This window comes from Anabrus simplex, chromosome 5, assembly GCF_040414725.1.
Source record: "Anabrus simplex isolate iqAnaSimp1 chromosome 5, ASM4041472v1, whole genome shotgun sequence".
In the NCBI taxonomy this organism is placed as follows: domain Eukaryota; kingdom Metazoa; phylum Arthropoda; class Insecta; order Orthoptera; family Tettigoniidae; genus Anabrus; species Anabrus simplex.
In genome coordinates this window covers 410,504,757-410,530,759 of record NC_090269.1, presented here as the reverse complement: position 1 = coordinate 410,530,759, position 26,003 = coordinate 410,504,757, and positions in this window count along the sequence as shown.

Sequence of the window (26,003 nt, the reverse complement as noted above, 5' to 3'; positions counted from 1 at the left end):
GAGAGAGTTGCAGGTATGTTGAGGACAGCACAAACACCCAGCCCCCAGGCCATTGGAATTAACCAATGAAGCTTAAATCCCGACCCGGCCGGGAATCGAACACGGGAGCCTCTGAACCGAAGACGAGTACGCTGACCATTCAGCCAACGAGTAGGACGATAATAAGTTAGTTTCTAATCCTATTCAGACCCCTAACTATGAAGTGGACGTAACGGCTAGGGTCGTATCTAGTACTAACGTGGCGGTAAATACAAATTTGGAAGGAGTATTTTGATCGCATAAGGAAATAATTCCTATTTTAATTTGATTTTATATTTAATTGTTTGTATAATGTCCATTTGAATCGACCTGCGGAAGACTTTTAATGTTATTTTTTGTGTGTACGTACATTTATTTTAGTATGAATAGACGTTTTTGTCAAATTTGCCTAATGGCTGACGATGGCCAGTCAAGGCCGAAATTGTCCCACTATAACAACGAATCTAATCATTTCATAATGAATGTACTGAAAATGTAGACCATTCAGATATAATTCGTACTACTGTGATCACAATTTAAAACAGGTCAAACATGGAGTTTATAACTTACGAACCTGCTACCTCTTAAATCCAGAAAATCAAGACATAAATTGAGTTGCCCGTTTGCAAAGCGGGTCAAATGTCAAATACAAAGAAAGAGTTGTTGACACTGCTAGGCATAGTATTTTATTGGCTGTCATGTGAGTTATTCGTCAGGCAGAAAATTCAGCTAAAAGCCCTTTAAATAGATTTTTAAAACGCATTTGGATGCAAAGTAGGACAAGTTACTGCTGGCTTGCCAAAAGGCTATGTTTCCATTACGTAGTCAGGGTCTTCTTTTCAGGAAATAAAATGTGAATGTGAATGCTGTGATCGAAAGTTTATGTTGGCGGTATTGCCGACCAGCATTTGTTTCTTTCCGCCAAGCCAGTGAATTAAAACATGAGGAAGAAAATGATGGAGCACTTACGATCAGCTTCGACTGCCAAAAAATTTAGTGTAGTTAGACGCAGTACGAAATGATAAAAATAACGCTGAAAGTCTCGATTTTGAACTTATGAATAATAACGAAATAGATAAATCTGCTTGAGGCTACTTCGATTTTGTAAACAATTTCATTATTTTTCAAAGGTTGATTCCCAGACCACCTAGGCGTTTGCAAAACGGGCTAAATGCAAAGTTTAAAGAAAATCTTAAGCTAACATTTAACCACAGATTTCACAGATTCATCAAATTAAGCCGCCTACGTTTTAACTATTTTGTAAAAGAAAATAACAATTTTAGATTGGCTGTGGTAGTAGAAATCAGTTCTTCCTCATTTATTAGCATTATAGTAGTATAATAAGCGGGTTCGGCCGCCTCCTCCTCCTCCCGCCGCCTCCTCCGCCTCCTCCTCCGCCGCCTCCGCCGCCGCCGCCCGCGGGAAATTTGAATTTTGGCGGGAAATTTGAATTTTGGCGCGAGATTTGAATTTGTAAACAAAGCCACGTGCTTTTTGACAGCTGTCATCGCCAACAACGCAACGCTAACCTCACTGCTGCCATCTTGACGGGCCTAAACCTCACCCTTGCCAACTTAACCTCACTAGCGCGAGGTAAACAAAGCCACGTGTTTTTTGACAGCCACGTGCTTTTTGACAGACAACAACGCATCGCTAACCTTAGTACTGCCATCTTGACGGGCCTAAACCTCAGTAGTGCCAACTTAACCTCACTAGCGCGAGGTAAACAAAGCCACGTGTTTTTTGACAGCCACGTGCTTTTTGACAGATTTGTAAACAAAGCCACGTGCTTTTTGACAGACAACAACGCATCTTAAACCTCAGTACTACCATCTTGACGGGCCTAAACCTTAGTGGTACCAACTTAACCTAACTAGCATGAGGTAAACAAAGCCACGTGTTTTTTTGACAGCCACGTGCTTTTCGACAGATTTGTAAACAAAGCCACGTGCTTTTTGACAGCTGTCATCGACAACAACGCATCGCTAACCCCAGTACTGCCATCTTGACGGGCCTAAACCTCAGTAGTACCAACTTAACCTAACTAGCGCGAGATAAACAAAGCCACGTGCTTTTTGACAGCCACGTGCTTTTTTGACAGCTGTCATCCGCCATCTTTAAACTACAAAGCACTGTGCTGCCCTCTATACCGCAGTAGCTGTAAAATTCATCACCTGTCATCGGCAGTGCTGCCATCTTCACAACCTAAACCTTAGTGCTACCAACTTAACCTCACTAGCTCGAGATAAACAAATCCACGTGCTTTTTGACAGCCACGTGCTTTTTTGATAGCTGTCATCCGCCATCTTTGAGCACAGTGCTGCCCTCTTTAGCTACTTACCTTTGAAATGTGGTGGCGGATAATTTGAAAAATGCTTTTCGACAAGCAGCCATCTTTAATCCAGAGAGAACAGTGCTGCCCTCTATGTAGTGGCGGGAAATTGAAAAATTCCACGTGCTCTTGTTTGGAAACAAACTCACGTGCTTTTTCGACAGCTACCATCCGCCATCTTTAATCTATAGAGCACAGTGCTGCCCTCTTTAGCTACTTACCTTTGAAATGTGGTGGCGACAAATTCCACGTGCTCTTGTTTAGTAAACAAACTCACGTGCTTTTTTTGTCAGCTGTCATCCGCCATCTTTAATCTATAGAGCACAGTGCTGCCCTCTTTATCGTAGTAGATGTAAATTCGTCACAGCTGTTATCCGCAGTGCTGCCATCTTAACGGGCTTAAACCTTAGTGCTACCAACTTAACCTTACTAGCGCGAGATAAACAAATCCACGTGCTTTTTGACAGCTGTCATCCACCATCTTTAATCTATAGAGCACAGTGGTGCCCTCTTTAGCTACTTACCTTTGAAATGTGGTGGCGGATAATTTGAAAAATGCTTTTTGATAGCAGCCATCTTTGAGCACCGTGCTACCCTCTTTTGTGGTGGCAGGCAATTCCACGTGACAGCAGCCATCTTTAATCGTGAGAGCACCGTGCTGCCCTCTATGTGGTGGCGGCAAATTCTACATGCTCTTGTTTGGAAACAAACTCACGTGCTTTTTTCTGACAGCTGTCATCCACCATCTTGCATCACAAACCTCAGTGCTGCGCTCTTTAGCTAGATACCTTTGAAATGTGGTGGCGGCAATTTGAAAAAAATCTATGTGCTCTTGTTTAGTAAACAAAGCCACGTGCTTTTTATGACAGCTATCATCCACCATCTTTAATCAATAGAGCACGGTGCTGCTATCATGCAGGCAATTTCATCACCTGTCATCCGCCATCTTTTAATGAACAGAGCACCGTGCTGCTCTCTGTAGTAGCGGGCAATTTGAAAAGTTCTGTTAGCTGTCATCCGCCATCTTTAATCAAGAGAGCACCGTGCTGCCATCTATGTGGTGGCGGCAAATTCTACGTGCTACGCGCAGCTGTCATCCACCATCTTACATCGCAAACCTCAGTGCTACACTCTATGTGGTGGCGGATAATTTAAAAAGAAAAATTCTACATCAGTCCTCTCTCGACGCTAATTGCACAAGATGGTGGCTATACATGACTCCTTAAAGGTGCTTATGCAAGATGATCGCTATACATAGACGCCCTTGGGATGCTTGCGCAAGATGGCGGTTATACAAGGCTCCTTATGAGGGATGCTTGCGCGAGATGGTGGTTGCTCTTATGAGGCGGCTTAAGGATCCATGACTAGAGACGCCCTAAGGATGCTTGCGCAAGATGGCGGATGCAAGATGGCGGCTATACATAGCTCCTTATGAGACAGCCAGTACTCGATACAACATGTGATCAGAACATTGATTGATGTGTTCAGAACACTGTACTCGATACAACATGTGATTAAAACATTGTGTGGTGTGTTCAGAACACTACATAAGTAGAATCGAACGCTGTATTAGGGGATACCTTTGTTTAGATTGAAACATAACAAGACTAGAATTGAACACTGCACATTGATTGATGTGTTCAGAACACAAAATAAGTAGAATCGAACACTGTACTCGATGTCGTTAACTTCAACATGTGATTAAAACATTGGCTGGTGTGTTCAGAACACTACATAAGTAGAATCGAACGCTGTACAACATGTTAGGGGATACCTTTGTTTAGATTGAAACATAACAAGACTAGAATTGAACACTGCACTCGATGTCGGAAGATCAGATTGAAACATAACAAGACTAGAATTGAACACTGCACATTGAATGATTGATGTGTTCAGAACACAAAATAAGTAGAATCGAACACTGTACTCGATGTCGTTAACTTCAACATGTGATTAAAACATTGGCTGGTGTGTTCAGAACACTACATAAGTAGAATCGAACGCTGTACAACATGTTAGGGGATACCTTTGTTCTAAGAAGATCAGATTGAAACATAACAAGACTAGAATTGAACACTGCACTCGATGTCGTTACATGCGATCAGAACAATGATTGATGTGTTCAGAACACGAAACAAGTAGAACCGAACACTGTACAACATGTTAGGGGATACCTTTGTTCTAAGAAGATCAGCTTGAAACATAACAAGACTAGAATTGAACACTGCACTCGATACAACATGTAATCAGAACATTGATTGATGTGTTCAGATCACGAAACAAGTAGAACCGAACACTGTACAACATGTTAGGGGATACCTTTGTTTAGATTGAAACTAACAAGACTAGAATCGAACACTGCACTCGATGTCGTTACATGTGATCCGATACAACATGTTAGGGGATACCTTTGTTTAGATTGAAACATAGCAAGCCTAGAATCGAACATTGTTTGATGTGTTCAGTACAACTTCAATGATTAACACACACTGTGCACATATCGCATAGCTAAAAACACACTGTGCACATATCGCATACCTAACACTTCAAATGATTTGCTTAGTACGAAAATTAAAAAAATCTGTACCGCGTAGCTAACTCGTTCATCACACTGCTAAGACGCTTAGTAATTGTGAATACACTCATACGAAAATCAAGAAAGCACACTGCGTAGCCAACTCGCTCGGCTCACTCGCTTAGTAATTGCAACACACACGGATAAGAATGTTCCGAGATACTTACATGTTTTTTAAGGGAGGGTGAAAGATCATAAATTATATGTACACATGTTGTCTCCTCCAAGTTGTAAGATGAAATAGACGCAGTACTGCGAGTTTCCGCTCTAGCTGGCGAACGGAAGTAGCATGATATCTCAGCAAAAAATAAAAATACGCGTGAGCTTGCAAGTCAGACACAATGATGGATACCGCGATTCAAATCCTGGTAACTTATGCCGTCGGGAAGGGTATCCGGCGAGCATCTAGCTGTAAATCCCCGATTCTCGACAGATTCTTAATCCCAGTTCTTTGACGTCAGGAAGGGCAACCGGCTGTAGTGATATAGCGATTTAAAATCTAGCTCTAAAACCCCCGATTCTCGACAGATTCTTAATCCGAGTTCTTTGACGTCAGGAAGGGCAACCGGTCGAAAACTATAGTGTATGATGTAAGAGGCTAGATACTGCCAGTTTTGCGTCAGGAAGGGCAACTCAACAAATTCTTGCGATTTAAAAATCTTAGTCAGGAAGGGCATCCGGCGAGCATCTAGCTGTAAATCCCTCGATTCTCGACAGATTCTTAATCCGAGTTCTTTGACGTCAGGAAGGGCAACCGGTCGAAAATAATAGCGTATGATGTAAGAGGTTAGATACTACCAGTTTTGTGTCAGGAAGGACAACTAGTCTTAAAACAAAACAGATTCTTAATCCGAGTACTTTGACGTCAGGAAGGGCAACCGGTCGAAAACTATACTGTATGATGTAAGAGGCTAGATAGTGCTAGTTTTGCGTCAGGAAGGGCAACTCAACAAATTCTTGCGATTTAAAATCCTAGTCGGGAAGGGCAGCCGGTCGTAAAACTATGGTGTGAGGCGGGGTGTGCAAGAAAGCCAGCATTAAGTAAGGGCTGTTGATAGGGGGAGCGTTAAACCTTGTGCAGGCTCCTTCGAAAATGATTTTTGAGTACAAGAGTGTTGATGGTGATTCATCTGTCGGATGGAGGCGTTAAGCTATGTGCAGGCTTCTTCTAGTCGGGGTACGCGATTCAAATCCTAGTAACTTATGCCGTCGGGAAGGGCATCTAGCTAGATCATGTTATGACGATCGCGCAGGTCCCTCGCCTAACATTTACGGCTTCCAGTTCGAACCCGCTATCTTCCGAAGTAGCGAGAATGATTGAAGAGTGTTTGAGGGTGATTCATTTGTTGGATGGAGGTGTTAAGCTGGCTTCTTCGGTAGGAGTAGGCTATGTCGGGATATCGATTTAAAATCCTGGTCAGGAGGGGCAACCGGTCGTATAAAACTATGGTGTGAGGTGGGGTGTGCAAAAAAAAGCTAGCAATAAGTAAGGGCTGTTGATTGGGACGTTAAACCTTGTGCAGACTCCTTCGAAAATGATTTTTTGAGTACAAGACTTGACGGTGATTCATTTGTCGGATGGAGGCAATAAGCCTTGTGCAGGCTTCTTCAGTGGGAGTAGGCTATGTGTCGGTACCGGGATATCTAGTTATAAAACCCGCTACAACAAATTTATCACGTATACTGCGATTTAAAATCCTAGTCAGGAAGGGCAGCCAGTCGTATAAAACTATGGTGTGAGGCGGGGCGTGCAAAAAGCTAGCTATAAGTAAGGGCTGTTGATGGGGGCGTTAAACCTTGTGCAGACTCCTTCGAAAATGATTTTTTGAGTACAAGACTTGACGGTGATTCATTTGTCGGATGGAGGCAATAAGCCTTGTGCAGGCTTCTTCAGCGGGAGTAGGCTATGTGTCGGTACCGGGATATCTAGTTATAAAACCCGCTACAACAAATTTATCACGTATACTGCGATTTAAAATCCTAGTCAGGAAGGGTAGCCGGTCGTAAAACTATGGTGTGAGGCGGGGTGTGCAAGAAAGCCAGCATTAAGTAAGGGCTGTTGATGGGGGCGTTAAACCTTGTGCAGACTCCTTCGAAAATGATTTTTTGAGTACAAGACTTGACGGTGATTCATTTGTCGGATGGAGGCAATAAGCCTTGTGCAGGCTTCTTCAGCGGGAGTAGGCTATGTGTCGGTACCGGGATATCTAGTTATAAAACCCGCTACAACAAATTTATCGCGTATACTGCGATTTAAAATCCTAGTCAGGAAGGGCAGCCGGTCGTAAAACTATGGTGTATGATCTAAGAGGCGGGGTGTGCAAGAAAGCCAGCATTAAGTAAGGGCTGTTGATGTGTTTTAACCTCTCCGTACAATCATAATAGTTTACGTTAGGAACTTACATAGGCTAAGTGCTACACATTCCGTAGCAGAGCCGGGAATCGAACTCGGACCTCCGAGGGTAGCAGCTAATCACACTAACTACTACACCACAGAGGAGGACTATTTCAGAATATTTTACAACCTTAATTAGTACTGTGTTTTAAGAGCTTGAATGGTACTCAGCTAAGAAGTCCTTCGCGAGTTACAAGCCGCTTATCAGCATGCAGTGTCCTCGTTCAAGGTTGAGCCGGAAGATACGTGTACAATTTCAGCTAACACACGCATTCCGCGGCTCGCTCTGATACAACTTCAAGGACTGTAGAACAAACCCATAGCCTACAGTATGCATGCCTTCGCTGCACACTCTTGCCTTCACGATGCGTGTTCGATAATTGTTTTCAACTAGTTGCCCTTCCTGACGTCAAAGAACTCGGATTAAGGATCTGTCGAGAATCGGGGGGATATACAGCTAAATGCACTTCTTAGATTTTAAATCACGAACTATTGTTTTACTGCTGGATGCCCTTCCTGACTAAGATTTTAAATCGCAAGAATTTGTTTTAAGACTCAAGTCTTGTTATGTTTCTTTCGTAATCTGCAAGTCTAAACAAGCATATCGCTGCACACTCTTGCCTTCACGATGCGTGTTCGATAATTGTTTTCAAATAGTTGCCCTTCCTGACGTCAAAGAACTCGGATTAAGAATCTGTCGAGAATCGGGGGATATACAGCTAGATTTTAAATCGCAGTATCACGAACTATTGTTTTACTACCGGATGCCCTTCCTGACTAAGATTTTAAATCGCAAGAATTTGTTTTAAGACTCAAGTCTTGTTATGCTTCTTTCGTAATCTGCAAGTCTAAACAAGCATATCGCTGCACACTCTTGCCTTCGCGATGCGTGTTCGATAATTGTTTTCAACCGGTTGCCCTTCCTGACGTCAAAGAACTGGGATTAAGAATCTGTCGAGAATCGGGGGTTTTACAGCTAGATTTTAAATCGCAGTATCACGAACTATTGTTTTACTGCTGGATGCCCTTCCTGACTAAGATTTTAAATCGCAAGAAATTGTTTTAAGACTCAAGTCTTGTTATGTTTCTTTCGTAATCTGCAAGTCTAAACAAGCATAATGCTGTACACTCTTGCCTTCACGATGCGTATTCGATAATTGTTTTCAACCGGTTGCCCTTCCTGACGTCAAAGAACTCGGATTAAGAATCTGTCGAGAATCGGGGGTTTTACTGCTAGATTTTAAATCGCAGTATCACGAACTATTGTTTTACTACCGGATGCCCTTCCTGACTAAGATTTTAAATCGCAAGAATTTGTTTTAAGACTCAAGTCTTGTTATGTTTCTTTCGTAATCTGCAAGTATAAACAAGCATATCGCTGTACACTCTTGCCTTCACGATGCGTATTCGATAATTGTTTTCGACCGGTTGCCCTTCCTGACGTCAAAGAACTCGGATTAAGAATCTATCGAGAATCAGGGGATATACAGCTAGATTTTAAATCGCAGTATCACGAACTATTGTTTTACTGCTGGATGCCCTTCCCGACTAAGATTTTAAATCGCAAGAATTTGTTTTAAGACTCAAGTCTTGTTATGTTTCTTTCGTAATCTGCAAGTCTAAACAAGCATATCGCTGCACACTCTTGCCTTCGCGATGCGTGTTCGATAATTGTTTTCGACCGGTTGCCCTTCCTGACGTCAAAGAACTCGGATTAAGAATCTATCGAGAATCGGCGGATATACAGCTAGATTTTAAATCGCAGTATCACGAACTATTGTTTTACTGCTGGATGCCCTTCCTGACTAAGATTTTAAATCGCAAGAATTTGTTTTAAGACTCAAGTCTTGTTATGTTTCTTTCGTAATCTGCAAGTCTAAACAAGCATATCGCTGCACACTCTTGCCTTCGCGATGCGTGTTCGATAATTGTTTTCAACCGGTTGCCCTTCCTGACGTGAAAGAACTGGGATTAAGAATCTGTCGAGAATCGGGGATTTACAGCTAGATGCTCGCCGGATACCCTTCCCGACGGCATAAGTTACCAGGATTTGAATCGCGGTATCCATCATTGTGTCTGACTTGCAAGCTCACGCGTATTTTTATTTTTTGCTGAGATATCATGCTACTTCCGTTCGCCAGCTAGAGCGGAAACTCGCAGTACTGCTCCTATTTCATCTTACAACTTGGAGGAGACAACATGTGTACATATAATTTATGATCTTTCACCCTCCCTTAAAAAGCATGTAAGTATCTCGGAACATTCTTATCCGTGTGTGTTGCAATTACTAAGCGAGTGAGCCGAGCGAGTTGGCTACGCAGTGTGCTTTCTTGATTTTCGTGTGAGTGTATTCACAATTACTAAGCGTCTTAGCAGTGTGATGAACGAGTTAGCTACGCGGTACAGATTTTTTTTATTTTCGTACTAAGCAAATCATTTGAAGTGTTAGGTATGCGATATGTGCACAGTGTGTTTTTAGCTATGCGATATGTGCACAGTGTGTGTTAATCATTGAAGTTGTACTGAACACATCAAACAATGTTCGATTCTAGGCTTGCTATGTTTCAATCTAAACAAAGGTATCCCCTAACATGTTGTATCGGATCACATGTAACGACATCGAGTGCAGTGTTCGATTCTAGTCTTGTTAGTTTCAATCTAAACAAAGGTATCCCCTAACATGTTGTACAGTGTTCGGTTCTACTTGTTTCGTGATCTGAACACATCAATCAATGTTCTGATTACATGTTGTATCGAGTGCAGTGTTCAATTCTAGTCTTGTTATGTTGCAAGCTGATCTTCTTAGAACAAAGGTATCCCCTAACATGTTGTACAGTGTTCGGTTCTACTTGTTTCGTGATCTGAACACATCAATCATTGTTCTGATCGCATGTAACGACATCGAGTGCAGTGTTCAATTCTAGTCTTGTTATGTTTCAATCTGATCTTCTTAGAACAAAGGTATCCCCTAACATGTTGTACAGCGTTCGATTCTACTTATGTAGTGTTCTGAACACACCAGCCAATGTTTTAATCACATGTTGAAGTTAACGACATCGAGTACAGTGTTCGATTCTACTTATTTTGTGTTCTGAACACATCAATCATTCAATGTGCAGTGTTCAATTCTAGTCTTGTTATGTTTCAATCTGATCTTCCGACATCGAGTGCAGTGTTCAATTCTAGTCTTGTTATGTTTCAATCTAAACAAAGGTATCCCCTAACATGTTGTACAGCGTTCGATTCTACTTATGTAGTGTTCTGAACACACCAGCCAATGTTTTAATCACATGTTGAAGTTAACGACATCGAGTACAGTGTTCGATTCTACTTATTTTGTGTTCTGAACACATCAATCAATGTGCAGTGTTCAATTCTAGTCTTGTTATGTTTCAATCTAAACAAAGGTATCCCCTAATACAGCGTTCGATTCTACTTATGTAGTGTTCTGAACACACCACACAATGTTTTAATCACATGTTGTATCGAGTACAGTGTTCTGAACACATCAATCAATGTTCTGATCACATGTTGTATCGAGTACTGGCTGTCTCATAAGGAGCTATGTATAGCCGCCATCTTGCATCCGCCATCTTGCGCAAGCATCCTTAGGGCGTCTCTAGTCATGGATCCTTAAGCCGCCTCATAAGAGCAACCACCATCTCGCGCAAGCATCCCTCATAAGGAGCCTTGTATAACCGCCATCTTGCGCAAGCATCCCAAGGGCGTCTATGTATAGCGATCATCTTGCATAAGCACCTTTAAGGAGTCATGTATAGCCACCATCTTGTGCAATTAGCGTCGAGAGAGGACTGATGTAGAATTTTTCTTTTTAAATTATCCGCCACCACATAGAGTGTAGCACTGAGGTTTGCGATGTAAGATGGTGGATGACAGCTGCGCGTAGCACGTAGAATTTGCCGCCACCACATAGATGGCAGCACGGTGCTCTCTTGATTAAAGATGGCGGATGACAGCTAACAGAACTTTTCAAATTGCCCGCTACTACAGAGAGCAGCACGGTGCTCTGTTCATTAAAAGATGGCGGATGACAGGTGATGAAATTGCCTGCATGATAGCAGCACCGTGCTCTATTGATTAAAGATGGTGGATGATAGCTGTCATAAAAAGCACGTGGCTTTGTTTACTAAACAAGAGCACATAGATTTTTTTCAAATTGCCGCCACCACATTTCAAAGGTATCTAGCTAAAGAGCGCAGCACTGAGGTTTGTGATGCAAGATGGTGGATGACAGCTGTCAGAAAAAAGCACGTGAGTTTGTTTCCAAACAAGAGCATGTAGAATTTGCCGCCACCACATAGAGGGCAGCACGGTGCTCTCACGATTAAAGATGGCTGCTGTCACGTGGAATTGCCTGCCACCACAAAAGAGGGTAGCACGGTGCTCAAAGATGGCTGCTATCAAAAAGCATTTTTCAAATTATCCGCCACCACATTTCAAAGGTAAGTAGCTAAAGAGGGCACCACTGTGCTCTATAGATTAAAGATGGTGGATGACAGCTGTCAAAAAGCACGTGGATTTGTTTATCTCGCGCTAGTAAGGTTAAGTTGGTAGCACTAAGGTTTAAGCCCGTTAAGATGGCAGCACTGCGGATAACAGCTGTGACGAATTTACATCTACTACGATAAAGAGGGCAGCACTGTGCTCTATAGATTAAAGATGGCGGATGACAGCTGACAAAAAAAGCACGTGAGTTTGTTTACTAAACAAGAGCACGTGGAATTTGTCGCCACCACATTTCAAAGGTAAGTAGCTAAAGAGGGCAGCACTGTGCTCTATAGATTAAAGATGGCGGATGGTAGCTGTCGAAAAAGCACGTGAGTTTGTTTCCAAACAAGAGCACGTGGAATTTTTCAATTTCCCGCCACTACATAGAGGGCAGCACTGTTCTCTCTGGATTAAAGATGGCTGCTTGTCGAAAAGCATTTTTCAAATTATCCGCCACCACATTTCAAAGGTAAGTAGCTAAAGAGGGCAGCACTGTGCTCAAAGATGGCGGATGACAGCTATCAAAAAAGCACGTGGCTGTCAAAAAGCACGTGGATTTGTTTATCTCGAGCTAGTGAGGTTAAGTTGGTAGCAGTAAGGTTTAGGTCTGTGAAGATGGCAGCACTGCCGATGACAGGTGATGAATTTTACAGCTACTGCGATATAGAGGGCAGCACAGTGCTTTGTAGTTTAAAGATGGCGGATGACAGCTGTCAAAAAAGCACGTGGCTGTCAAAAAGCACGTGGCTTTGTTTATCTCGCGCTAGTTAGGTTAAGTTGGTACTACTGAGGTTTAGGCCCGTCAAGATGGCAGTACTGGGGTTAGCGATGCGTTGTTGTCGATGACAGCTGTCAAAAAGCACGTGGCTTTGTTTACAAATCTGTCGAAAAGCACGTGGCTGTCAAAAAAACACGTGGCTTTGTTTACCTCATGCTAGTTAGGTTAAGTTGGTACCACTAAGGTTTAGGCCCGTCAAGATGGTAGTACTGAGGTTTGCGATGCGTTGTTGTCTGTCAAAAAGCACGTGGCTTTGTTTACAAATCTGTCAAAAAGCACGTGGCTGTCAAAAAACACGTGGCTTTGTTTACCTCGCGCTAGTGAGGTTAAGTTGGCACTACTGAGGTTTAGGCCCGTCAAGATGGCAGTACTGAGGTTAGCGATGCGTTGTTGTCTGTCAAAAAGCACGTGGCTGTCAAAAAACACGTGGCTTTGTTTACCTCGCGCTAGTGAGGTTAAGTTGGCACTAGTGAGGTTTAGGCCCGTCAAGATGGCAGCAGTGAGGTTAGCGTTGCGTTGTTGGCGATGACAGCTGTCAAAAAGCACGTGGCTTTGTTTACAAATTCAAATCTCGCGCCAAAATTCAAATTTCCCGCCAAAATTCAAATTTCCCGCGGGCGGCGGCGGCGGAGGCGGCGGCGGCGGAGGAGGAGGAGGCGGAGGAGGCGGCGGGAGGAGGAGGAGGCGGCCGAACCCGCTTATTATACTACTCATTATGTCAAAATGGACTTGGCCCACTTTGCAAACAGGCAACTCAGTTTATCTTGTCAAAGTTAGGAATGTACTTTCTTGCACTTATCCAAGTTTAATCCAATATACTATTACTAGTTACAAACACACTTAGTGAAAATGTTGCGAATAATTATTTAAATATAAGTGGAGTTCCATTGAAATCAGATAACCTCAAAAGTAATTACCAGAACATCTAAGATATTTATCCGACTGAATGACGAGATGGTCAATCCCATTCTGTACGTAGACACACACGTCATTGTCCGACGCAAGCGGATTAATTCGAATGTCTTGAGCTGAAGCATGGGGCCAGAATCATCACACAATGCTACGAACAAAACGTTGCATAAACTAAGGCGCTCCACAAAATCAGAATGCCGCTTAAGAGTTTTGCATGGGAAACACTTCAACAAACTCCCCATAGCCCAGATGTATCCACAAGTACGTTTCGTGTCTCTGGGGTGGACAAATCTTTCCGCTTCTGTTCTGTCCAACAGCACGTGGGATATCCAACCAATTGGCTGTACAGTTGTACAAGTTCTCTCATTTAAACCAAGACCGTCGAAGTGGCGTTTGTAATCTCTGACTGTATTTCCACAGTATGGGAGGCACGCGCAGCCTGCACGTGTTCGACCTGGCAAGCTCCAGTCACCTGCCTGAATCTCAGCTCTTAACATGGTGATACTTTTATCATTGCAACACCCTATTTTCGAAATAAACATTTCTGTTTTCATCTTAATGGTCGCATTAAGTAATAACTCTCGCTATTGGCGTGTAGAAAATAATAATTGTGTATTTTCGAGACGACAGCAAATGCAGATAGATGCTGAACCCATCATTCACAGTCATCAATAGAGACCCCTAAACTTACTAGCCAACATAGCCTCGAAATACGCCGTTGGGAAAGGAGCATCCATTTTCGCATCATTACTTGAGGAGCACACAGTGTCTTCTTATATTTCGTATCCACGAGATAAGGGCTTTGAGTGTGGATTGTAATTTCTTTGGGCAAGAAAGGAATCCACATTTATAATATCGTAGGGGAGAATTTCGTTTGAATTCGAGTATACACGTGGTTAATTACTAAAATACGATGATTATCCACATGTAAATTAAAACTAAATTAGAACTAAGGAAATCAAAGAGGAATTTAGAAAGGTAATCACAATCCAAGGAGAGGAAATCTAGACCTTGGAATTTGCCTATGATATTGTTATTTTATCTGAGACTTCAGAAGATCACGAGAAGCTGCTGAATGGTATGGACGAAGTCTTGTGTAAGGAGTACAAGATGAACATAAATAAATCCAAAACAAAAGTAATGGAGAGCAGTCGAATGAAGGCAGGTAATCCAAGAAATATTACAGTAGGAAATGAAGTCTTAAAGGAAGTAGATGAATATTGTTACTTGGGTATTAAAATAACTAACGATGGCAGAAGTAAGGAAGACATAAAATGCAGACTAACACAAGCAAGGAAGAGCTTTCTTAAGAAAAGAAATTTGCTCACTTCAAACATTGATATAGGAATTACGAAGATGTTTCTGAAAACTTTCATCTGGAGCGTGACATAGTATTGAAGTGAAACATGGACGATGACTGGTTCGGAAAGAAAGAGAATAAAAGCTTTTGAAATGTCGTGTTACAGAAGAATGCTGAAGGTGAGATGGATAGATTGAATCACGAATGAAGAGGTATTGAATCGAATTGGTGAGGGGAGTTCGATTTGGCTAAACTTGACGAGAAGAAGAGATAGAATGATAGGACACATCTTAAGACACCCAGGACTTGTTCAGTTTGTTTATGAAGGAAGTGTAGGTGGTAAGAACGGTATGAATGTCACAAGCAGATTAGAGCAGATGTAGGATGCAATAGTCACGTCGAAATGAAAAGATTGGCACAGGGTATGGTGGCATGGAGAACTGCACCAAACCAGTCTATGGACTGATGGCTCAAACAACAAAAGCAAATTAATACTTGGATTGGTACAGTGGAAAGGGCAGTAAATTGGAAGGAATGATTACATTATCAATTTTCTTAAGGCCAAAGATTGAGAAATGTGTATGGCCGTGGGAAGATTCGAAGACAGACGTGTATGTCGTGATGGGGAAAATTATTTATCCGACCCACGCTTCAGCATTTTTTACCTTTTCATAGGTCAATTAAAATTATGAATTCATGATATTCATATTCCTTGGGTTCTTTTTACATTATGAACATCAACAACAAAGATGGGATCCGTGGCATAACAGAGTTGTCTAATGTGATGAAAACTTTATATCACGTTCTCGCGTCAAAACGCAGGCATGTACAGTACTATGATTGCTGACTGAGAGCTAAGCATTCTATAACTGGCAGTTCGGGAGGTAAGACCTCTGTTTCATCTTGGTCATTTATTTATATTCGGATTGATTTGAATACTCAAGATTGGTCTTGGCAGGAATGTATACCAGTCTAGAAGAAGTATAGTAAGTACGTGTGGAGTGCGAAATGAAATAAATACACATATTAGTGTGAATATAAAATTCGTCCTGTATTTGACGAAGGAAACAATATTAAATCAACCGTCTACCTCAGTATACGAATTTAAGTATATTCCCCTTGCCTGTTAAACGTGTCGGATGGCGTAAATATTAAAGTATGAATAATGAGTGAATTGATAATAAATTATATGTTATAAGTGTAGAGTGTTTTATATATCCTATAAAAGTCAGAATATCCGAGAAGATAGTAGTGAAATAGCTTAGAAGATACACATATAATTTATTAAGTATTAAAATTTTCAGTGTGAACAATGTAAGAAATAAAACTGATTAATGTTGGTAAAAAAGAATCTCCGAGAAGAAATGTGTGAAATGTGCATGATGTGTGTCAACATGGTGCGTTAAGCCCCAGTTGAGCGTTCGGCGAACGGTAATATCTGACAACATGCCATTGTTCAGCAGAAGTCCAGAAGGGTGACATCCTTTGTAATCTCTGAAGTGTATTCTGCATCGTTATGTTCAGTGTAAATAAGGGCCTAAGTTCTGGCCGAGAGCTTGTTGATTTTCTTTGCTTTTGTGTAAACATTAATTGCTGTGCGGCCCAGATATGTTTTCCTTGTGGTCGGTAGTGATAATGTTTACTCAGACTTTATGTTAAAATCTCGGAGTTTCAGATACTTATCTGAAATAGGATTAAAGGAGGTATCGGATAATGTTCTACGCCAGTTAGTCTTTAAGGTGTATCAAGGTTTGTTGTCAAATTATAATGTATAAACCTAGTTGAGTGTTGGTAAATTTTTTGTAGATATCGGCTAGTGATATCGTAGTGTCTAACTTAAGTCAAGATCAACGTGATTATTCTCTCATTTGAAGTTAGATATTTGTTAAAAGTTGTTCCAGTAGGTTACGTAAATTCAGTACGACGGGGAATCATTGAAATAAGCCACAGTACAAAATTAAATAGAACGGAATTAAAATAGACGATATAAAATTGCGTAAGGAATTACTCTCAGATCAAGTAAAAATCGAATAGCCATGATGAGAAAGGGACAGTGTTAAATAAACTAGCGGAGTTGCATTCCGGGATGATGTGATGCCCGAAGGAAGTAAAAGAAGTCAGGATGAGTGATGCTCTTGAAAAATGTAGTGAATGATTTTGGGGATAATTCTCCGAGGAGATAATGAGTTATAATGTCATAAAAGGCATTTTCAAAGTCCAGGGTTCGAAGACCATTTGATTCGAGGAATTATGTGATCTCAAAACGTTAGATGTTATGAGAATAACGTATATATAAATATATGAAAATGAAAATCCACAGGCTCTTCCCAGTCATTCAATGTGATTCATCCCATGTAAAGTTTCCGCCGGTATAAAAACTAATTGCGAGGACCAGCAAGGTATAAGTCTGAAGGGATGATGTACGTAGAACACCGTGAGCCCGTTTTCAGACTGGGAATATTTAAGAACGCCAGAAGTAATAGTATTATGTAAACCTCGTAAATGGTAGACACAATGTTTTGTATATTGGATTAATTTTATTTGATATATGGGAAAGATTATTACGGTGAAATCTTGACACAGTTAGTTTATTCTGATAGTAAATTATTATTGTGTGTTTTGGCGAATTTATTGAATTATAAAGGTAACTTTGACGGCGCTCGCCTGTCACGCACCAACAGTTGGGATTAGTGGTTTAGTTATTACATGGGATCAGTTCTGGCTGTCTGATGGACCAGTTGTACGGCAGTGGTCTGTTAAAGCGTAGTGAGTGCGGCTGGACTCACACGTTCTTTTATTAGTTTGTTAGCGGACCACATGGATTGTTGTTTTAAATAATATTGATGGGAAAAGAACGGGTAGCAAGAAGGGAATTACAAAGAGAAGTTAATGGAAAGAGACCAGTTGGAAGACCGACAAGGATGGATCAGATTTCGAAGGATATTAGAGAAGCAGGAAAGAATGTGACGGAATTAATGGAGGAGGAAAAGTGGAAAGACAGAAAGGAGTGGTGGAGACTTGTTAAACACACCCGGTCGACTGGAATGGGACATTGATGATTATGGTGATAATGATGATGATGATTTTAGGGTTAAAAGGACGTAATTATGCAGAAATGATTTTGGCATGTCATTATTTCCATACCTTGTAAATAGCAAAGAATTAACATCCAGCACTGGAGAGGTCATGAGTTTAAAAGTTTATTTTTGATGATAGTTGGTACCAAAATAGGACGATGAAGTCAGTTTGCAATTATAGTGCGTTAGCAGATCAGTCTGCAATGATAACTGTTCAGTTTATTTTCAGTTTTAATCATTATTGAATTCCGATAATCAGTTTAGTCTGCAAAGATTGCTGTTCAGTTTATTTTCAATTTTAATCATTATTCAAGTCAGATAGTCAGTTTAGTCTGCAATAATCAGTGTTCGGTTTATTTTCAGTGTAAATCATTATCCAAGTTATACATCCAGCTCAGTCTGCAATGATCAGTATTTAGTTTGTTTTCATGGACGACTCTTAATCAAATTTGACATCCTGTTCAATCTGCAGTGATAAATGCTTAGATTTTTTAGTGACATTCATGAATTCAATTATTTGGTTAGCTCAGTCTGCAAGGACCAGTGGTTAGTTTATTCCAGTTAGAGTTAACAATTTGTGGATAATCATTAAATGATCAGTACGTTAGCTACATTTTCTGGTTTTGATCACTGAAGTTAAATGTTTAAGATAAAATTTAATTTAATACATTTAATAAACTGATCATAGTTTTGAGTAGCACATTTTTCCAATGGTTATGATGATGATTGTGATTAATTAAATAAATAAAAATCGTTCATTTATATGAGTGATACGTTTCTCCTTGTTTCTTACCACAGTAGTAGTCATGATTATTGTAATGAACTATGTTTTCCACATTATGATGAAGACCATTTGTTTAATATAAGTTCGCGTTAGTTGCTATTGATAACCTGGTGGTGCATATTATTGACACTCTCTATTAACGTTACTTTTCTCAGTTCAGTTTTTGGTTGGCACCGTTCATAAACGTTCGGGTGAAATTAATTTAATTATTATTCAGTGAACGATTTTATTAGTCTATTATAAAATAACATAAACTGAAAGTTCTTCTTGTGGTAACGTAAATGTAAATTCATCATTGTACTTACACTTTATAAATATTGTAGTTTAGTGGAACAATATTCTGTACAATTTAAAATAATTATTAAAGTAAATTTATTCATGAGAGTCTGGTTGTGACATAACATAGTGCGAACGTGTATTTTTACAGAGATATCAGCGATTGAAAACACTTAATTTTGGAGCACCTTACCCTGCCAAGGAAGAAGTTAACCTGAGAAGTAAATGCCTTTTTTTCAGTATAACTAAACGGTTCAAATTTAATCGGAGGTTGTTTCGGTTCGATTAAGGGTCAATTCGGTGGTTGATGGTGTCATAAGTGGTATTTTATAATCGGTGAACTTTAGTTTTAAACATCGGAGTCCAGTTGCGGGAACTGAATCTTCACGGATGAAGTGAATCTACCAACGGCGTTAATTGTAATCCGAGAGTAATTTTCAGGTTTACCTCCTTTCATTTTTTGTTATTGAATTCTATTCTGGCAGTGGCAATTGACCTTTTGTTTAACTGAATAACAATGAAACAATTTTTTTCACAGGCCTTCGTTTTTATCCATGTTTAGGTCAAATTTCTGCCAAATATTTCGTTAACGACAAATTTTATTCGATATCTCTATTGAAGTCAGTATTAATTCTTTTTTGTAATAAATACATTTTAACCCACTTCTTGAATTTTATTTCAAGTAATAATTATATTTCCTCATGCTACCCACCGATGCACGTCAACAAGTGACTTTACATCAGTTAACAGACAAGGAAAATCGCGTCGGCGGTTTCAGCAAGATTTATCCCCTGCTCATACAGCAGAAGATTCCTTTCTTACAATCTCAGAAGTGTTTGCAGACACAGTGATCAGTACTGGTCTATTTCCCCCTCGTTCTCCAGATCTAACAGTTTCTGAATTTTACTTGTGGTGTAAGCTGTAAAAAAAGTGTCTCGAACAAATCCTCACATATTGAAGGAACTGAAAGAAAACATTACGAATGAAATCAGAAACATTGCAGTGGCAGAACTCGTTCAAGACAGCCAGAATATGGTCACTAGGTACAATACCTGTACAACCCAGGAAGGAAAGTACTTCTAGTATCTTTTATAAAGTAAGATTTCACATAAGATTGCATACCGCTTAAATCAGGGCGGCCGCTCGTGACGTAATTTCGGCTGGTGAAACTGCTGTAGTGCAGAATACTAACATCGTGCGTACGGTCTGAGTTTTATGTGAGAGATATCGTTTTCACTGAATATTGTTTTCCGCGCTATCTTATATTCACACAACGCAAATTAAAGGGGCCTTATCTTAATATTAAACACACGGAAGCTTCCTATCCACTCGTAGCACACTTTACCAACACACAGTCGCCATAAGAAGTATCTGTGCCGGCACGACATAAAAGCAGATGGTAAACAAACAATATCCATAGTTCTAGCTCATTAGGAAAGCTACGAATTTTAGGTAAGTAAATTACAATAGAGGATAGAATATATTCTTTAATCATTCCTTAATATTACAGTCCTTTTCTTAATCATCGTTATCTGGTCGGTTAGATGAGCAGTTTGCTCTTTTTTCTACCACTACGGGCGCTAATGAGGGAAAACGCAGAGTTTCAGTTAATATTTTATAACTTCATTCATTGCGGACATTTTCCAAAAACTAAAAATTTGCCTGGCGGTAACGAGGATAAGAAACACGTTACAAAGTATTATTTAAATAATTTGGCTTGTATTTGAATAAACAATAAAACGAAAGAAACAAGAAATTTTAGGCTGTTTTCTTCGGAACTACATTTATGCCAGAAGGGATTTTCAAAATTTGTTTTTTTTTTAGTTTGATATAGCTATCCAAGACTCACAGTCTGAAACCTATCCGGGACCTTTATCGGCACAATTTAGCAACTTGCTTAATGTTACGTTCTTCTTAGTATGGAGAACCCTACTTTGTCTGTTAGGGAATGTTTTTAACACCGAAAGAAACCTACAGCTTCGCAATCATAATAGGTGAAAGTAGTGATTTTTTCAATTGCCTAAATTTCAATTACTACGATTGCTATCGCAGAAAACTTTCTCTGCCATCCCTTATCATAACTCTTCTTCGTAGAGTGCGGAAGATTGCAGTTCTTACATATGTTCAAACCCTAGGAAGTTACCTTACTTCCCATCAATCTTTTAATTATTTTGTACATATCTACATGTACATTTGTCTGTCTGCCTTTCAAATCTACGTTACGTCTTAGCTTCTCGGCGGAATGTATTAAAATATTGCACATACATTCTAATAGGCAACTATCATATTATTAACAGTGGATTATTATTAAATATTAGCAGAAAAATACATAAGTTAATTTATGAAATTAATTTCTAAGAAATTGCGTAGCAGTTAGAAATGTGATGGCGTCTGTTTATTTTCTGTTGAATCACACTTAAATTACAGGATAAATTAAGCTGAAAACCGGTATGGACATATTAAGCTTAAGCGCAGTCTTAAGTTAATATTCATTAATTACAGGTTTCGAGACGGTAACCTTCGTGTGTGTGTGTTTGATTTGCGTCGCACAGACACAAGTAGGTCTCATGACGACGGAATAGGAAACGACTGGAAGTGGGAAGGAAGTGGCCTTAATTACGGTACAGGCTCGGAATTTGCCTGGTGTGAGAATGGGAAACCACGGAAAATAATCTTCAAGGCTGCCGAGTGTTGGTTCGAACCCACTATCACCCGGATGCAAACTCACAGGTGCGCGTCCATAACCACACGTCCAACTCGCCTGGTTCAACCCCTACGAAGAATGTTTCTATATACTGCATCCTTATGATTCAATAATGAATGAAATACCAGTTCAATCAACTCAATAAAATTTCATAAATTGACCACTAATAATCGCTTGGTATATTTTACTCTTATATATGATATACAGTATATATTTATATTCGTGGTACCTTGTTTCTTTGCCATAATAGCACACGTACGTGACGCAGCATTCAAGAAAATCTTTAAGAAATTTTGTTAATTAATCCATTAAAATCAATACTTTCAAATTTGGCTCGAGTAATATGGCACATCTATTAATCGTATTTCAGAAAATCGGGTGTTTTCTTGTTTATTAGCGGGCTACGGCTTTACATGTACCTACATACTGGGAAGCAGAAATTTAAATTCTTGTGAAGAAACCACATACCACCGGGAAAGCAACTGAATTTTAGCCAGTTTCTGAGTGATTATAACATGTTTTCCTAATTGTATGTTCCAAGACAATCTGTTCGAAGACCTAACCTACGTCGAGAATAATTATTTTTATGAAATTACAAGGGTGACCCAAAAGTCATTTAACATTTGACGAGGCAATACTTCACGGAATATTCGAAGTAGAGAGGTCATAATTGACACATATGATTGGCATGACATGGGATGTTAGTGATACAAGAATAAAGTACAGTAAATCTTCACTAATACTGTCTTTTCTGCTAACGGCAACATGCAGCGTTATTAATATATTTTTGGGGGTTCGGCAACATCTGGTATCCGGTGGCCCCTGGACGTGGTGTGATGCGGTGGGCGACGTTACTGCGCGGTGCGGGTTGCTAGCTAAGAGAGCACTCTTAAACTCACATGACCTTATGCTGGCTACGTGTTCAGGCCTAACCGTATAGACATCGGGTTCGACTCTAGACCTAAGGGCGTTAATCGTACAGACCCAAGTTCGATGTCCAAGAGCATAAGCTTAACCTAACAGCCAACGTGATTATGGGTAAGAGAGCAATCTTAACCTATTAGGAATGACGTGTCTAGGCTTAAACTTACAGACCCCAGGCTTAAAGGGCGTTAATCATACAGACGTAAGTACCATGCCGAGGGTAGCCCTTCCCTACACTCTGGCTAGAGATTCGATCCCAAGCTTAACCTAACTAGACAAAATGAGACTTCGTCTAGGTGCTTTTGGAGCTGAACTTGGAACAAGATGACGGCTACACACGTTGTATAACCCTTGGAGGGTAAAGGGTTTCCACACCCACCGAGTGCCAATTGGGGTACAATATGGACCCGAAGTTACTCTCAGTGATGCAGGAATTTTATAATCAGTACACTTCATAAACACTCATAAAGTAATTTCTACAGACATATTCAATGTATTGGCCTGCCTCTTACCCGGAGGTCTCGAGTTCGATTCCCAGGCAACTCAGGGATTTTTACCTGCATCTGAGGGCTGGTTCGAGGTCCACACAGCCTACGTGATTACAATTGAGTAGCTACCTGACTGTGAGATGCCGGCCCCGGTCTAGAAAGCAAAGAATAACAGCCAAGAGGATCCGTCGTGCTGACCACTTAGACCTCGTAATCTGTCGGGCTTCGGGCTGAGCAGCGGTCGCTTGGTAGGCCATGGTCCTTCGGGGCTGTTGCGCCTTGGGGTTTGGTTTTTATTTATTGTGTTGATGAAGTTCAACAAAACATATTGCAAGCTGAGAAAGTGAAATGAAAAAAAAGATGAGACAAGCGCACAGTACAAGGAAACACCGACTAAATATTGGTAAATTTACGTTCAGTTCTCGTTTGAACACTTGAAGTAAACTTTCCGTTTTTCATTTATTTTTCAGAATGTTGTTACTCACCACATGTCAGTTCACTCGCCATTTTCAGCAGTTCTCACACTTGAAGCTAACTGTTTTCTTGCTTGGTTTTTTCAGATCCACTTGTGGCACACTGAGCAAGTGAAATCATTCTCTCTACCCTTGGTTCTGGGACAAAATGTACGACTCCCACGTTTTCTCCCAGTTGTCTCACTTAGCTAAATCTGCTCTTGCCGTTTTACCGAAATTTTGCAGCAGTAATTATAATATGGATACGGAGCTTTGGATTTTCAGTGTTGCGTCGTTCAATAAGTGGCTTCAAAAGGTATTTATAGAGCTCAATCAAAAAATATTGTTTTCTCTCATTTCTTCCACTCATCCAATCAGGTTTGGCGAACGTGAATAGAACATATGCGTTCAGAACTGCTGCATCCAGGATATTCATGAAATGATGAAGTGACCATCTTTTGCTTGCCATTGATGCTTTCACGGCCAGTACTTATAGACATGATACTGTAAAGGCTTTTGGGCTTATGCCGTGTCAAAAGAATAAGGTGAAATTCTTTACGGTTCGCAGAGAACCGTGCTCTGCGTCCTCAGAAGAAATCTCGACTGTCCAGGAGAAAGGCTTCTTAAACAACGACTCTTTGAATTTAGACGTTATAATAGAAGTGGAAATTGTACGTTCATTCGCTACCAGATGCCTCCCAGGACGTGGCACAACGCTAGCGTTCGAAGCGGAAGCTGACCGAATAATCGGAACCAGTCTAAGCGGTTCACATAACGTGTGTACGTAACATATGACATTGACAGGTGTATGACATTGACACAAGCCTGTAATGAAACATCTGGCAACGAGGAACGTACGAATTTGGAAAACACCGAGACGAAATAACAATAGTGAAGGGACAGGGAAGGAAACTACCTACGTAAATTCTTAATGGCTGGCAACCGGTGTCCCTGTTGAAATTGTTAGGATTTCGACGTATTTCCACAACTTCCCGTACAATCCTGGACCTGTAGTGTCTAGTGTGGGTAAGAGCTCGAGAACCTTGGAACATGGCATCATGATCCAACGATAGAGCGTGCTCAGCTGTTTTCGATTTGTCTGGTTGGTTGAGAGGAATATTACGTTCATGTTCTTTGATACGGGTATCAATGAACCGGCATGTTTGGCCGATGTATTGTACCTTAACGTAAGTACGGGGAATTTCGTATACCCCATGACGTAAACGTGGGGACAACTTGGTTTTGCTCAGACTGTGAGCAATTTTAGTGGCGGTGCCAAACACGGTTTTTATATTTTGTTTGCGGAGGACCTGGGCAATTCGATCTGTGGTGTTGTGAATGTAAGGCAAATAGGAAGTTCCCTTCAGATACTGCCACTCTTTGTTTTGATATAGTGAGCATTAATTTTAGAAATTCTTTTCTCATGGTTCTCTAGTTTTATGCCCTCATTGTGTTGTGTTTACAGGAGAATCACACATTTCTTTGGTTTAGGCGCATACGAAACTACAGTCATAGTGTCAGTGAATGCAAACATAGAAGATTCCTCTTGCCTTTTGGTTACTAACGAGCTTCACAGGTATGTCTTTCTTGTTCTTTCTCATTATCCCTGTTAAAGTCATTTTATGCTGAAGAAGCTCTTATGCCAGATCAAACTCTGTGAAGGAACTGTCCACTGTTAAGTTATTCCCTGATACAAATCAAGAACAACTCTTTTCCCTTGCCCTTTCTCAGGTTGTGAACCAAATTTCCCCAGATTCACTTGAAAGTTGACAGTGTAATGATACTTCACATCTGCTAACACCCACACATTTATTCCGTATCTTTCAGGTTTTGATTTCATGTAAACTCTGAGAGGGCATCTTCCTGGAAATTACACCATTTTTTCATCAGCTGTTACACAGGCACCGGGCTCAAAACCCTCCACACAGTTTCATGCCCCCTATGAATGAAGCACGTGTATTAAGCCTTATGTCATCGCCCTAGCCCTATCAGTACAATGTGTTTAACTGCCATCTTATGTCAAACTAAGCTCCAAAAGCCCCGTGGACCATGTCTCATCTTGTCTAGTTAGTTTAAGCCTTGTATCGAATCTCTGCTTGTTTGCTACCCAAGTAAAGGGGCCACCGGTTCGATTGCCACCCGGGTCGGCGTCTCATGCAGTAAATTTTTTGCTGATATGTGCATACTAGGCTAAATGCAAAAGACAATGAACTTGGTATTTCATACCTTAGCAAATACTTCCAAGTCTAATCAACTTTCTCGACAATACAATTATTTGCTGAAATACACATACTGTTACGATCTCACTTTTGCTGGCACTCGTCTCCGTATTAAATTAACGTACTTTGAACTAAGAGTTCACAAATAGTCTTCAGTGAAAGAAAAGCTCGCCATTTATTTCAGGTCGGGTCGAGGATTTCTACTTACAGCTCTTAGTCCAAGCGATCCTCAGGTTCGAATCCTAGTCGGGGTGAGGATT